General features: G+C 45.9%; 1 protein-coding gene across 1 annotated transcript in view; it reads left to right on the top strand.

The window, feature by feature from the left end:
* The window catches only part of WWOX (WW domain containing oxidoreductase), a 901,973-nt gene that overhangs the window by 482,052 nt on the left and 405,270 nt on the right, over positions 1-14,651 (top strand). The gene's annotated exons all lie outside the window — the stretch shown is intronic.

The raw sequence follows: 14,651 nt of genomic DNA, 5'->3' as shown, positions 1-14,651 counted from the left end.
GTGACATCTCAGGTTGTCATGAAAATCGCTGCAGCATTGATTCTGATCACTCAGGTCGTCTCATGTTACTGGGTTTTTCTCCTCTCACCCGTTTTTCCACCTTTCATCCCTATTCGGAGTATGAGAATTGAGAATAAAAGCAGTCCTCTTATCTTAAAAAGTTACCGTAATCAGACTTAACGTATATGCAAAAATCTCTCGTTTCCCCCCCAACATTTGTGTAGAACCTCCGAATATTTGAAAAGGCATTCATCGTGTAGAAGAGCGGCAGCGCATGCCTGTCTGTGCCCCCTTGGCTCCAGCATCGCGCCTCTTTACGCACGAGCACCGGAGGCGCTGGCGTCTTCGTGGGCTCCTCGCCGCGGGCTCCTCCTGCGCCCGCTCTGGAACGCCTGCAGCGGCGGAGTCGGTGAATCAGAGCCCTCCGCCGCCGCCAGGAGCGCACTGAGAGAGGAGCGCTGGGGCTGCGCGCCGTCGGAGGTGGTCCGGCTTTTCTGGTAGAGAGCTCTCCTCCCTCATTGTCTTTAGTTGGCGCTATTTTCTATGTGTTGATTGACAAATATGTGCTAAACCAAGGTCATTCTAAGTGAAATAATCACCCGAAGTAATTGGATTTCCTTGGTTAGTGTGTTTACCTTAAAAAAAAAGGGGGGACTAGTCAGTTCATATGAAGCGTGTGCCAAGGAAGAGAGTAGTGAGAGAATGCTTTAGCTGTAAGATCGTGGGTCACATTCCCAGTTACTGTCAGGTAGGTCTTATTCTTTTTGGGTAAAAATGAAGTTCAGTAGGATTAAGCAAGTTGCCTCCAGCTAGGGTGTGGATAAGCCAGGGTTTACACACATAGGCTAAATGCTGGAGGCAGGGTTCAGATTTGGTAGAAATTTTGCAACCCAAAGTTATCTAGCCTCTCCAGATTACAGTCACCACCTCAAAGGATGGGAAAGAATAATCCAGTGTAGACATGATTTGTTCCCAGCAGCTCCTGGGTGGGAATCTGGGGCGCCTCCCCTTGGGAAGCCTCCACTTCAGAGCTCAGTGGTCAGCACCACCCTGCGGAAGGGCGCTCTCCTCTGCGGTGGGTCGTTGTGAGTCTCAGAGCTAAGCCTCTCTCCCCGACGCTGCAGTCCTGCTGGAGGCTCCCAGTGTGTGTGTTTGGGAGGAGAGGAAGCACCCACTACCTTGTGATTGAGGAGGTACCCTCTCACCCCCTGTAAAGTGCCGCCTTAGGCCAACAACCATTTTACAGAGTGTAAAATGAGGGGAATGGCTTAGATGGACAGTAAGATGAGTTTCTATTTTAAAGCAATAAATGCACACGCAGAACACCGAACATTATAAAAGGACTGATAGTTTATGGTTTACAGAAGATGCTCACGTACATAATTTGAACCTCGCCACAACCATGTGAATTAGGCAAATGTTGTTTTTACAGTTAGCCTCATTTCATAGATGAGGAAACTGAGGCTCATTTTCATAGGTAAATGATCCCTGAGTTTCATAGCTAAATGATCTTGGTTGTCTGGCTTCAAATCCTGTAGCTCGCATTGTGAGCTAAAATATAAGACACGCAGGTAAATTTGAATATCAAATAAACAGTGGTTAATTTTTTAGCGTAAGTGTAGCCCATGTAATGTTTGGGACATACTTATACTTTAAAAATATGGTATGGGATATACTTATACTAAGACATAACTTGTTTATCTGAAATTAGAATTTAACTGGGCATCCTGTATTTTTAATTGCTTAATCAGGCACCTACTAATGGCGTCTTTTTGTTCCTGCCCTGCTCTGCCACATGGTCTTGATGTCATTCTGTGACTCAGTAACTACCCTGGGAAATCATCATTATTTTCGAAGTTACTCCTACCAAACATTTGTCACCTGCTAAAACCTTTACATACTGTGCTGTATCTCCTTACAGCCACCTTGAAAGCTGGGTACCTCTTCAAGCCAGATGAAAAAAACTGGGGCTCAAAGAGTTTAAGCAATTTGCTCAACACCTCTTAGTTAATAAATATGAAAACTAGGATTAGGACCAGCATCTGTGTTTCCAAGGGCATTTATCATGGCCATCTACATTCCAATTTTTTTTTTTAATTTAAAAAGAAAATGATGCCCACAGTCACACAGAGGCATAAGGCTCCTTTCGGGGAGAACCCAGGTGTTGGCATAAAAAATAAATTTTTTTTCCACAGCATCCAGCAAAATGCCTTCCACGTTACAGGCCCTCCACACATGCCTCTTTGCTGACTGATGTGTTCCAAGAGCAATTCGAAAAAAGCAGGGGGAGGGGGGAGAGTTGAAAACTCAGTGCCGTTTATGCGTCTATTTTGTCCTAGATGTGTTTTAAATTTTGTCAGGATCATAAACTGTGTTTCCAAACATGAAGATAAATTGGGCCTCTGACCTCTTACGAGGTGACATAATTCATCTGAAAGGTTTATCGCCCTGCGTGTCATTTCCCAGGTCCCTACAATTCTTCCTGTTCTTCTAACTCCATTAAAAATAGAAGAGGGTGGGGGGAGATGAGGATAAAAACTGGCTGGTTATGTTATGTGTGCGGAATGCGGCACTGAGACCCCCCTCGCACTACCACCACCAGTCCTCCTGTTAACACAATACTTTTATCCCGTAATCACAGCCTGCGGGAGACAAAATAACAGTTCATCTGGAAAACGAGATTAACTCATTTAAGCTAAGCAGTGATCACAGAGGGCAGTGTGTTGGCTGTTGCCTGGGCGAGAGAAAACCCGCAGATTCCCGGCTGTGGCTGGCCTGTCGGAAGTAATCGGGCCCTGATGGAGTCCACCTTCCTGGGCTGGGAATTCTGCGCATCTCTGACACGGCCCTGCTCACCTGATGAAGACTGTGTCCATCTTTTTTCTGCATCAGAACATCTTCTGAACCACTTGCCTGTCTGCGCAGCTCTACCAAGAGCTTCTCCAGTGAACACACTGCCGCGTCCATGACCAATAAAAGCGAACTGCCGTGTGGTTCGGCGCTTGTTGGTTTATGCGGCATTTGAGTTTGCTTTGTGTCAGGCCTCTGGTTCCAAAGCAACACTTTGCTTTCTTGCCAGCCGCCAGGAGCAGTGGTTCATTCTATGCCCTGTTCCCTTTCTTTGGCAGTGACTTTCCTGCAGGGATGTCCCCCGGCTTGACCTGCTCTCTTTCTCACCTAGAGCCCTGAGTACAGGTTTTTTACCCACATCTAATTGCCCCACGGGTCACCCAACGGCCTGTGCATATGAGGCGGTTGGGGACTCGTTTTCCAAACGGCGTAGAGAGGCACCAAATGGAATCTGCAATTAACTGCCTGGAGACTTGCTTATGGAAGCAGTATGTTCAAGAAGAGGGGTGGCTGCTTCTGGCGTCTACATCTCTCCCCCAGTGCACACCCACCCCACCAAGCCTTTTCAACACTGCTTTGCCGTGTCTCCCACACCTGCCAGAGCTCACCTGTTTTCTCGAGGCCATTAAAGCTAGGGGACCTGCGGGTATGCATGTGTTTCCCATCTCTCTGTGCGATTTTATTTTCTTCCTGTTCATTGACTGACATCTGGACTATAGATAACTTACCTGTTTGTCAAGGCCAGATTTGAGGACATAATGACCACCCAGCAGGGATTTTAGAAAGTGAAGGGGACAAGTCACAATAGGAGAATGTTTCAGACAAATTTCTTTAAAGCCAGCTGGCTAAATTAGGCAAAGATTCTGCATGCCTGGCTCTGTTCTTGACAGTCTGGACTTTGTGTGATAGAGAAACAAATATATCGTGAATCCTCCAGTGTTTCATGTAAATGGTTTGTAATGTTCAAAGTGATATGAAGTAATGTACATTTTAAAATCTGTCACTGTCCCTTTTGAAGAAATTTACCGTTTCTGGGGCTTACTCAGTAACAACCTGACTGAATGATTGCTTCAATAAATAGGAACAAGATGCTCATATCAGACTGTTACATATGCTTTGGAGGGAAATTTTAAGACTAGGTGGCTGCAGTTATTCGGAGCTTTGTTGAATATTTAACAATTTTTTTCTGGATCCATCAACTCAGAAGACTATCAATTTTAGAGCATACAGCTGTTCAGGAATAATAGTTTGAAAGACCAGCCCCAAAGATCTTGGTGATGAAAGTGTGAACAGATGACGGAATGATAAACCTTAACGCTTAAAAATGTGTTTTTATAGCTCCCTCCCTGTATAACATCGTCTGATAAATGTGTTTGTGACGAATGGACCAAGTGAAAGAACCTTCCATAAGGGGACCCAGCACAGTTTGAATATAAATGTTGGCTCCAATTCCCCTGTTAGCGATTGACTGAGTATTGATCAGCATTGAAGAGAGGCACATGGGAGCCTCCTCAAAGCCCTAGAAACGCACCTAGAAACGCATGCATCACATGAGTATTGATCACAATTATTACAGAAACATATCTCACAAATTCCCTCTGCGCATGTGACGTTTAAATTAATCCAAATTCAGAACAAAGGTCTGTTGGAAAGGGAAAGAGCATCTCTTTCAGCAGCTGTCCCCCGGTCCCCGTGGGCGCTAAATCATTCATAATCTGTGCTAGGTCGTCCAAGAAGCCTGAAGACCCTCCCAGTCATTGGGGGCCTGAACCCCTGGTTCCTGTATCTTGGATGATGGATGCTCTGTTGTGATGGCTTAAGTGAGAAAGTGCTCTGAGTGCAAAGCCAACCTGCATTTGACTTTGACATGTTCTGTGGATTAGAAGCAACTAAAGAGATACAGCATCCGGATGTAACATGGGAAGCTTGTTTTGATTTGGAATTAAAGAAGCCTACCGTCCAAGATGTTTTTCTGAGACAGTCAGGGAAATCTGAACATGGAGTAGTTCATAGATGGTTTTAAGAAAGTATTGTTAATTTGCGAAGCAGGGTACTATTTCCGATTATTCGTTTCATATTACAGATACAGACTGGAGAATTCGCAAATGGAGACGGTGTGATGCCTGGGTTTTGCTTGAAAATAATCCAGAAGAAACAGTTGAAAGATGGGATAAACAAATCAAGAGTGAGAAATTTTGATAATTCTGGGTCAACTATGGATTTATTTAACTATTTTCTCTATTTTGGGGATACTTGAAAATTTCCATAATAAAATATTGTCTTGAGGTCTCAAGAGACAGACTGCCAGGAAATGATGGTTAGAAATACCCAGTATCAGATTCCAGAGCTTCTAGACAGGGCATAGTGAGCCGGAACAGACGTGATTTCTGGTAACCAGACCAGCAGAGTTCTGTCCCCTCGAGGCTGTTATTATTTGGTACCTATTATAGGTTGGATTGTGTTCCCCCAAATTCATATGTGGAAGCCCTCCGCGCCAGGGCCTCAGATGATGCCTATTTGAATTCAGGGCCTTTAAAGAAGTGAGGAGGTTAAAATGAGGCTCTTAGGGGAACCCCTCATCTAATCTGACTGGTGTCCTTATGAGAAGAGGAAGTAGACATGCAGATAGAAGGCAAGAGTGCAGGCACGGAGAGAAGGCAGCCGTCTGCACACCCAGGAGGGGAGCCTCAGAGGAAGCCAAACCTGCCAACACCTTGACCTGGGAATTCCAGCTTCCAGCCCCATGAGAAAATAAATTTGAGTCCCTTAAGCCGCCCCATGTGGGTGATTTGTCATGGCATCCCTGGCAGACTAGCACTTGGGTACTGACTGTTCCTGAGGTGGTGTGAAAGGAAGAAAGACCCAAGGCCTGCGACTCGGGGCACGTGGAACCTGGCCACAGTCCTGGCTTTGCCCACAGTGAGGAGGGCTACGTGCGTGCACATGTTCACGTGGCTGTGTTTTGTTTCCATGAAACTGTGATTGGCGGGATGGGAAGGAGAGTGGGAAAAAGAAGAGAAAATGACAACTCTGGGGGACCGGGGAGTCCCATCCTAGAACGTGGCTGTCTCACCCGATTGTGCTCGATGAATGTTAGGTTTTCTCTCCTTCATTCAACCTCTGCGTCCTGACTGCCCTCCTCTGTGAATGGTGTCAGGGAGCCCCTGCTCAGAGATGCAGTGGCAGGGTGTTCCAAGCAGAGGAAATAGTCACTGAGACCTCTGGAGCTTGGTCAGGAGGAGGAGCTGCACTCACGAGATGCCTTGGAATCAAAACAGAATAAATGGAGGGGAAGGTTTAAGGTGAAGGTGGAGAGGTAGGCAGGGGCCAGATCGCACAGAGCCTTGCAGACCCTGGTGAGGGCTTGAGATTTCAGTCTAGTTGTATTAAGGAGCCACTGGCTGGCTTTAAGCTGAAGCAAGATTGGTATGATATGATGATATATGATAAACATGTTTGCTGTGATATATGGCATTATATATATGATTAAGATAGGATACATGTGGCCCGATGGCGTGTGTTTGCTGTAAGATATGACACAGGAAATGGCATGATCGGATATGATGTGACATGACTCATGCCAACACCATGGCTATGGGGTGGAGAACGGGTGGTCACGGATTAGGATTGGAGACCTGGGGACCGAGTAGAAGGTTTATCAGTGCGGAATGGTTCAGCTGCAAGTTAGAGGAAACAGAAGTAAAGTTAGCTGAGACAAATAGGGCCCTTTTTTTTCTTTTCTCGCTTAATAAGAAGCCCGGAGGGAGGCAGGCGCTGGCATTGGGTCAGCTGGCTCACATCTGGACTCCTGTCAGAGTTCTGGGTCACCGGCCCTGTGACTCTCCAGGTCATTCCCCCAGAGGTCTGCCTCAAGGTGGGAAGGAGGAGAAAGGAATGGTACCAGCCGGCTCTGACCTTTTTGTTGGGAAAGTCCCCTGACTGACTTCTGCACGTGTGTAAGGGACACAGGCTGTGTCACATGGCCACCTGAGCTGCAAGGAATGCTGGGAAAGCAGGTGGGAGCCTGCAGGAGCCAAGGCTGATGGGCTGCCGACTGGAACGTCTGCTGCGGGCGAGACTGCAGAGGATGGAGCGAGAAATCACGTGGGCTCCTAGAGGAACATTCTAATAAACACCATCACCAAGAGGAATGCCTCAAGGAAAGGAAAAGAACAAAGAGCCCTGCTGTCTGTCATCCCCTAGCCTGTAGGTGTGTGGGATCCGTCTCAGTTTACGGATGAGAAAGCAAAAAGGACAGAGTGTTAAAATGTTTCCTCAGGTCACACAGGTCCCAAACGGGCAGGGTGGGCAAGGACCAGGTGTCGCTGAGCGTCCACCCCCGCTGCACTGCTAGGGGTTGGCTTTGTCCTCCACATACGACCAAAAGGAAATGCTGAAGTCCTAACCTCCAGTCACTCAGCTGGTGCCTTATTTTGATGTACGATCTTTGCGGAGGTGATCAAGTTCAAACGCAGTCACTGCGGGGGACTCTAATCCAGTATGACCGATGTCTTTATGTAAAGGGGAAACTGGCGCACAGAGGCAGACGCGCACAGAGGGAATGCGCTGTGGAGAGATACAGGGAGAACATCACTTGAAGACAGAGGCGGAGACGGGAATCACCGGCCCTGAGCTGAGGAGCCTCTGGCACCACCCCGAAGCCGGAGGAGGCAAGGGAGGGTCTGTCTTGGAGGCTTGGGGGGGGGGTGGCTCCGCCCACACCTTGCCTTCGACTTTCTAAACCCCTTTGTGGTGCTTTGTTACAGCCGCTCTAGGAACTCACCCACCTGCTAACTCTCGCTTGCCCGTCAAGACTGGAACTGTTTGATGCGGGAGCCTCCCAGGGCCGTCGTCCCACTCGCACCTCCATTTTAGGTGACATCCCTCCTTCCCAGTCCCTGTGCTCTTCTTCCTGTGACATCAAGCTAGAATCCACAGGAGCTCTCCTGGGAGATTTCCTTAGAGACGTGGACCACAACAGAGAGTTCCTTATCAAACTGCAGGAGAGCCACGGCCCCCAGTTCTTTGGTCCATAGCCCCAGTTTACCCTCCTTATCAGCCACCCCCCCTTTTTGTGTGCACCCGTCTGTTGAGCCAGGTTTCCTTTGCGTGATCTCACCGGCTTCATGAGGATTCTCTTGTGTTTGTTTAGGAGGGGTATATCCTGCCCCTTTACCAAGATCGTAGGTTGGAGAATGCCTTGGTGTTCTCAGCTGTAGAATGGGGCTATTAACACCTCTCATGGTTGTTGTGAGGATGACAGGAAGTCACGTTAGCTCCAAAAAGTATAAAAGGGTAAGTAGTTTTTTCATATTATGATCACAGTCATCATTACACGAATTGCCCAGCCATTGGGTATAAGCTCCTTGAGGGCAAAGGTGTTTTGTAAAATCTAGTCTCTCCCAGGGCTAGTGCTTGATCCAGACTACGCTAATAACGAATGTCTTTTTAAATTTAAATTCAGCAGTGTTAAATTGAGAAACTGTGTGATACAGAGAAGCAGTGAGTTCGTAATCTACTGTGGGAGACAGAATAATAATTGCAATAAGTGTAGAACCCGAAATCGTACAACTGAAATAATACACTAATATGGTGCTACCTGACGTTACATTATGTGTGTACATGCATATGTATGTGTGTACTTACAGAGCGTAAGTTCCTTGCCTGTCTTATTCGTTGTTGTATCTCTAGTACCTTTTGAACCGTGCTTGGCTCTTGGTAGGTGGTAAACAGTTGTGCATTCAGTGCATAAATGGACAGAGTAGAGGGGTCAGAGGTATTGCTGTGACGGGTGTGGTTAGCTCTCTGTGATGTTAAACAAGGAAGGTTTCCTGGGGGAGGATGTGGCTGAATTGGGTTTTGATGAATGAGTAGGAGTTTCTCCAGACACTGAGGAGGTAGAGTGGAAAGGGAGAGGAAAATTCTAGGCAGAACTTCTGAAGGGGCAAGGCTTCACTGCTGCTTTGGTGACTTTAATGCAGTGTTCTTTTGGCTTGATCTCTGACGGGTCTGGCAAGGATGGTGGTGGATGGTAGCTGCATACCTATTTGGAAGGTTCCATATTATTCCTCCCCTTCCTCCTCACCATCTCGTCATATTCGTGTTTCTCTCTGTCCTTCCCATCTCTTTGGTGATGTGGGGAAGTTGGGTGCTGGTTTGGAACCTATTTGAAATGTAGTGGACTCCACACCAGTGTCTTATTATGAATGGGTCTGCTTTTACTGCAGTTACTTTAATGGCGCCGAAATGATAAATGTTAATAAAAAACATTTTCGCTTGGGAAAGCACAATGGTATTAGCTACCAGACTGCCAGTGCTATTTGCTTTATGGAAAGGGATTTGAAATAAGGGGTTTTGGTGGTTGTGTTTTTGCTTCAACAGTTATTTATCGAGAAAGTACGAGCCATCATATGTTTATAGTATCTCTTCTTTATGGATGCCCAAGTTATTATTTTTTATTGGTTTGGGTACTTATTTTGTGCATTTGTAAACAATTATGTAGTTATGCAGCTGTTGTGCCACAGAGGCCATATGCATTTCCATGTTCAGAGAAATTTCCACAAGGGATTCTCACTGGATAAAATCATAAAAGAATTATTGTGGTGCCAAAAAAAAAAAAAACTGGCTTAGGAGTCATCAATGGGTTTTTACAATGTTTGGAGTTGAACAAATTGGATGCTTTTTTACTAATTGGAGTTAGAGTCAAACTTTATAACTCAATCTGAAGATTCAACCTGTTTTCCAGACTTGAAGGGACAGCATCATGTTGGAACACTTGCTACCATGTGAATGAATGAATGAATGAATGAATACCTTGATCAGTTCTGTGTCCTTCTCCATCATCATATATAGCTTAGGAGACTCCCAGTTTTTCTAAGGAAAGTTTTTGAAAAGGAAGTATTTATTGAGGGGACAAGTATTGGTTGAGCCCCTAATATATGCCGGGAATTATTCTGCTGATTCATAGTGGGGAGCATGAGTAAAGGGATTGATAGAGCTGAGGAAAGAGAGATGAAGGGAGGGAGCTGGGGGCGGGGGTGGTAGTACCGGTCCATGATCTGAGGGAAATAGCTTGTGGGGGGCTCTTTTGAAATAAATTGAACTGAAACGGCATTCATTCATTCTGAGAAATTTGTAAGGTACCAGGCTCTGTGGGAAGCAGTGGTGCTGAAGGGCTGAGTGGACAAGCAGAATTCCTGCCCAGCAGAACTGCTGAGATCGGTTAAGGTTATGGTCCTCCCCATCACATCCCCCGGCTTCAAATCCAAGCCCCCACACATATTGTCTCTTTGGTTGTAATGCATCGCTTTGCTCTCAAAGCCCATTTTCTAATCCTCGACATGATCACAGAAGCAGTCAGTGTGCACATTGTGCTAAGCACAGTGCCTGGCACCTGGCCATCCACACGGTGCCAGTGATCATGGCAGATTGGTAATTCTGGGCATGACCTCCCCACCCCCCCACAACCCCACCAAGTAGTCTTCTTAACCATCCCTGCTCATTCATCCTTGTGAGAGCACCATTTGCTAAATCTTCCGTCAGGTGGTGTCGGCTTAAGGAAAGAACAAAAATCAAAATAACACCAAGCTTGCCTGAAAAAAGCGTGTGGTCTCGTTGGGGAGGCAGTCGCATGTGCACTCAATGTCTACAGATGTCACAGCAGCCACCTGGGGAAGAGCGCCACGGCGACATGCTGATAAAGGGGACACACCTGTGTAGTTAATTAAGACAAGGGAGGAGGACTTTAAATACGATTTTTTTAAAAAGGAGAGAGACCCTTGGGCACACTGAAGGAGCATTTTGAAGTAAAAACATCTTTATTCAGATAAGTTAGTCGATCCTCTCTTCACTGGCTCATAGTATTTTCGTATATACTCACCTCATCTGAAATGTACTAGTAACATCTATAATTTACTGAATGGAAAATATCGCTTAACTTGTTGCAGGGGCAAGTTAAAAATGAATTTGCAGACGCGAGTTTTGTCTGTTCCTCTCGGTGTAACGTGCATCAATCAAAACCCAAACAAAAACGGGAAGGAAAAGCCCAGCATCCCTTCGCAGCATTCTTCTGCAAAATAGTACTTGTTTCACTTTGCTGTTTTATTCATTTGAAGCACGTTTTCACCCAAGTGTTCTACTCTAAGCTAGTCTCAATTCAATTTAAAGTGAAAGGTTTTTTGAGTTTAGATAATTTACACATAAAAGCGTTACTGTACATTTTATAAAATGACTGTGTTCAGAAAACAACAATTTCAATTTAATCGTATTGTTATTCTGCGAGTTGAAATGCCTCCCTCTTGCTTTTCGGTCTTCCTAACAATATTCCTTCTTGTCCTAATTTAAAATTGTTAGTGTTTGAAAATTGATGTGTTTCTCTTAGACCCCACCAGGAAGACTTCAGGCCCACTGTGATTTGTCTGATAGACTTGAAGACGATGTGCCTGTGTGAGACAGAGAGAATCTTACTAATAATCTGAGCATGACAGGAATATAGCTCTTTCTGAATTATTTTCTTTCTGCTCCCAAGAAATTTTGTTTGCCGGTGGCCATATCTGTTTTTCTTTTCTTTTCTTTTCTTTTTTTTTTTTTAAAAAAAAGCACTTAAGCTTCATTTTATGTTTCAAATTTTGCAATATTCTTTTCCTCTCTTCTCTTTCCTTTTTTTAAAATGACACTATTGTTCTGGAAAAGTCCTTAGGAGCCAGTCTCTCTACCTCAGGATTTTATATCACAATGTGTCTCGGAGAAATGGAGCCTGTTAGGACTGCAGACCACCACATTGTCCTAGGGAGCCTGCCAGTGTTTCACATTCTTGACCCTGGAATTGAATGCGAGGTTCTGACTATTAAAAAAAAAAAAAAAAAAAAAAAACTCGGGTTTTATGATTCTGCAAGCTTGGGTTACGCTATAAATTTCCACTGGTCTCCGCTTGTTTGTCTCTTGCTGGGTTTAGGGTTATTCCCCAAGTCTCTCAGACTGGCAGCATCCAAGTGGCTGCCCCCATAAGCACATTAGATAATTTCTTGGGGAGAGAATAAACAGCTGTTTAAACAGGAGGCACGAAGCTGCATTAAAACTAATTTGGTCCTGACCAGAAGATAAGTGCATCCCCCACTCCACGCCCCCCACCTCCGAATGAGACCCAGAGCTTGTCTCCAGTGGCTGCAGAGCCGTCAGGACCACTGAATCAGACGTGCCGGGGCCTCCCTTCCAGTTTTTGGATTTCCTGTTGCCAGCTCCTGCATTTTATTAGTTCACGTGATTGAGGCCGTTCATCAGCGATCACTTGTAGATGTGTATTTATATAAATCTCTTAGCCCCACATCTCCTTAAACTGTGGTTCTTGATTTGGGTACCCCATGGTTTGTGTCTCACAATGGCAAGTGTCATAAATATCTTATAGCCTATTACCTTTCTGAGGTATCCGCAACTTACACGTCCCATGTCTATCAGGGGCCGGGGGGAGTATTCCGTAATGAAAAAGAATTCATTTTTTTCTTCCAGTATTCTAATTCCCCTTTTCCCTTTAGGTTTTGACTATATCATAATAGTGTTCACATTTACTTGTTAATTCCTGAGTCCTTTATAAAAATATGTGTGGTGATAATTGTTCTTCTTATTATTGTATGAAGATGTCTAAGGCCAGAGGTCAAAGTATGTTCTCTCTGTAGAAGTCCTAAGTGTTACGTTCAGGGCAGTCTAAACCACTCATTTCAGAAGAATTTAGTCTATAAAGAAAGGACATGTGCTTTGAAATCAGAGGGACCTGGGTTCAAAACCTGATTTTACTACTTGCTGCCTGTGAGACCTCAGAGAAAGAGTGTAACCTCTTTTGAGTGGCCCACAGCACACTCGCGGGGCTGCTCTGGGGGTTGATGAAAGTACACAGTGCTGAACACAGGAGCTTTATGTAAACTATTAAATTCCTCGAAGAGGGCGTTTTGTTGAATGTCGGTGCTTTTTTCCTTTAAATTAAGAAGCTGCGATTTTGACCAATATCATATCTTCCTTCACAGAAGCCTTGATTAAGATCATGGCCCTGCACCCCCTCACCCCATGACAGTTGTGAGTGGAGGATGATTCGGTGGCTCATTTATTCAGCACGTGCTGAGCTGCCCCTGCCTGGCAGACCATCAAAAGAGAGCGAGGGAACAGCTAGCTCAGGGCCTGCTCCCTGTCTGCCCGGTGGAGGAGGCCCAGGCGTGGGGACAGCCAGACTGACCACAGCCCCTGCTAGCGGGTACGGTCATTGGCTCTGGGGTCCGGTGGACACGGGGTTTCATCCCAGTTCATGCCACCCACTAGTTGGGCGATTTTGCTCAACCCTCTTGGGCTCAGTTTCCTCATCTGTAAAGTGGGACTGATAACAGTAGCCCACTCATGGAGATGTGTGAGGAGTCAGTGATGCCGTCTGAAAGTGACTGCAATAGACAGCAGTTGTCACCGTTCCTGGCAGGTAGGAAGCGCCCGATAAACAGTGGCAGCACCTGGCTGCTGCTGTATTTTATTTCATGAGGCGCAGTGGAAGCACAGTGCAAGCCATCCCTCTGTCTGTCCAGCCGCTGTGTTGTACGTCCGGTGGCGGGGAGGGCCCATCAGCCGGTCAGTGTGGGGGAGAGGTGACCAGGTGTAGAAGAGGGACAAAACTGGAACAAGATTAAACCGGCTACAGTTTGGTTTTTCTAATAAACAGAGGGATAGAAAATGATGTGAGGAAGCTGGATGAAACCAGGTTATGTTTGTAGGGACTGGGGGAGAGCAGGGAAGGTTAAGGCAAAATTCCCCGGATGGGCTGCGGCCCTGTTGGTCAACACAGGGGAGGATGGGGCATCCTCCTCTAGGGCTGCCAGGCTTCCTCAGTAGCTGCAGAGCATTTGCTTTCTTCCTCCTGTTTTAAGTTCACCCTCCAGCAGTGGTACCCAACTCTGGCAACATACGAGAATTACCTAGAAAGCTTTTGAAACATCTCAGCACCATAAAGCATAGTTTCTTGCCTTTGGAGGTGATGTCTGTCACCGTGGCCTTTGCTGTTTAAAGTTTCCCCTTCCTGAGGCCTGAGGCAGCGGAGGTAAGGGTGCCCGCAAGACGGCCCGACTGCTCCCGGCAGTGATTGTAAATGAATGTAAAGATAAGAAAAAGATGCCCAGTGAGCTGAAGTGTAACCCACAGGACAGTCTGCAAAAACAAAGGTGCATCATTTTGTTAATGTTTGAGGTCTCCTCCCAATGTCCCCCGTCCTTGCACATTTTATATGTGAGTGAAGATCTGGGATCATGTCTATTATGATCTAAAAAATAGTGGTATTGCTTTTTCTAGATTTGCTTTGATTCATCATCTGGCCACCTGATCATGAATAAAACCATCTCCTTGATCAAAACATAAATGAATGAATGAATGTAAACACCAAAACACATCTTCCGCCTTGTTCTCATCTGCACGTTTCTCCCCTTCCGGTTTCATCTTACTCTCTCATGCTTCTCCCTTTCCTTCTCTTTGCTACATCTCAGAGACCCCGAGTGCTTCTGTGTCATGTCAACAGTCTCTTTACTGATCGGGCCATCAGGCCCCCCTCTGGGGTCACAGCTGACAGTTGCTCGCTGCTTTCCCATCTTCACCAAGGTCAAAAATGGATGTTTATGGGCCAGGCCTGGGAGCAGCGTACCTCCTCCTGTTCACCCTCATTCCACTGCACAGAATTAAGAATATACTAGAAAAAGAGAGAGATGGATTTAGTGAAGATCTAACCAGTCTTTGCCTCAGTCCCCTGTTCTGGATCTCAGCCCTTCGTTTATAATCTATAA

This window comes from Camelus dromedarius, chromosome 9 (assembly GCF_036321535.1).
Source record: "Camelus dromedarius isolate mCamDro1 chromosome 9, mCamDro1.pat, whole genome shotgun sequence".
NCBI lineage: Eukaryota > Metazoa > Chordata > Mammalia > Artiodactyla > Camelidae > Camelus > Camelus dromedarius.
This window is presented reverse-complemented; position numbering and strand designations above follow the sequence as displayed.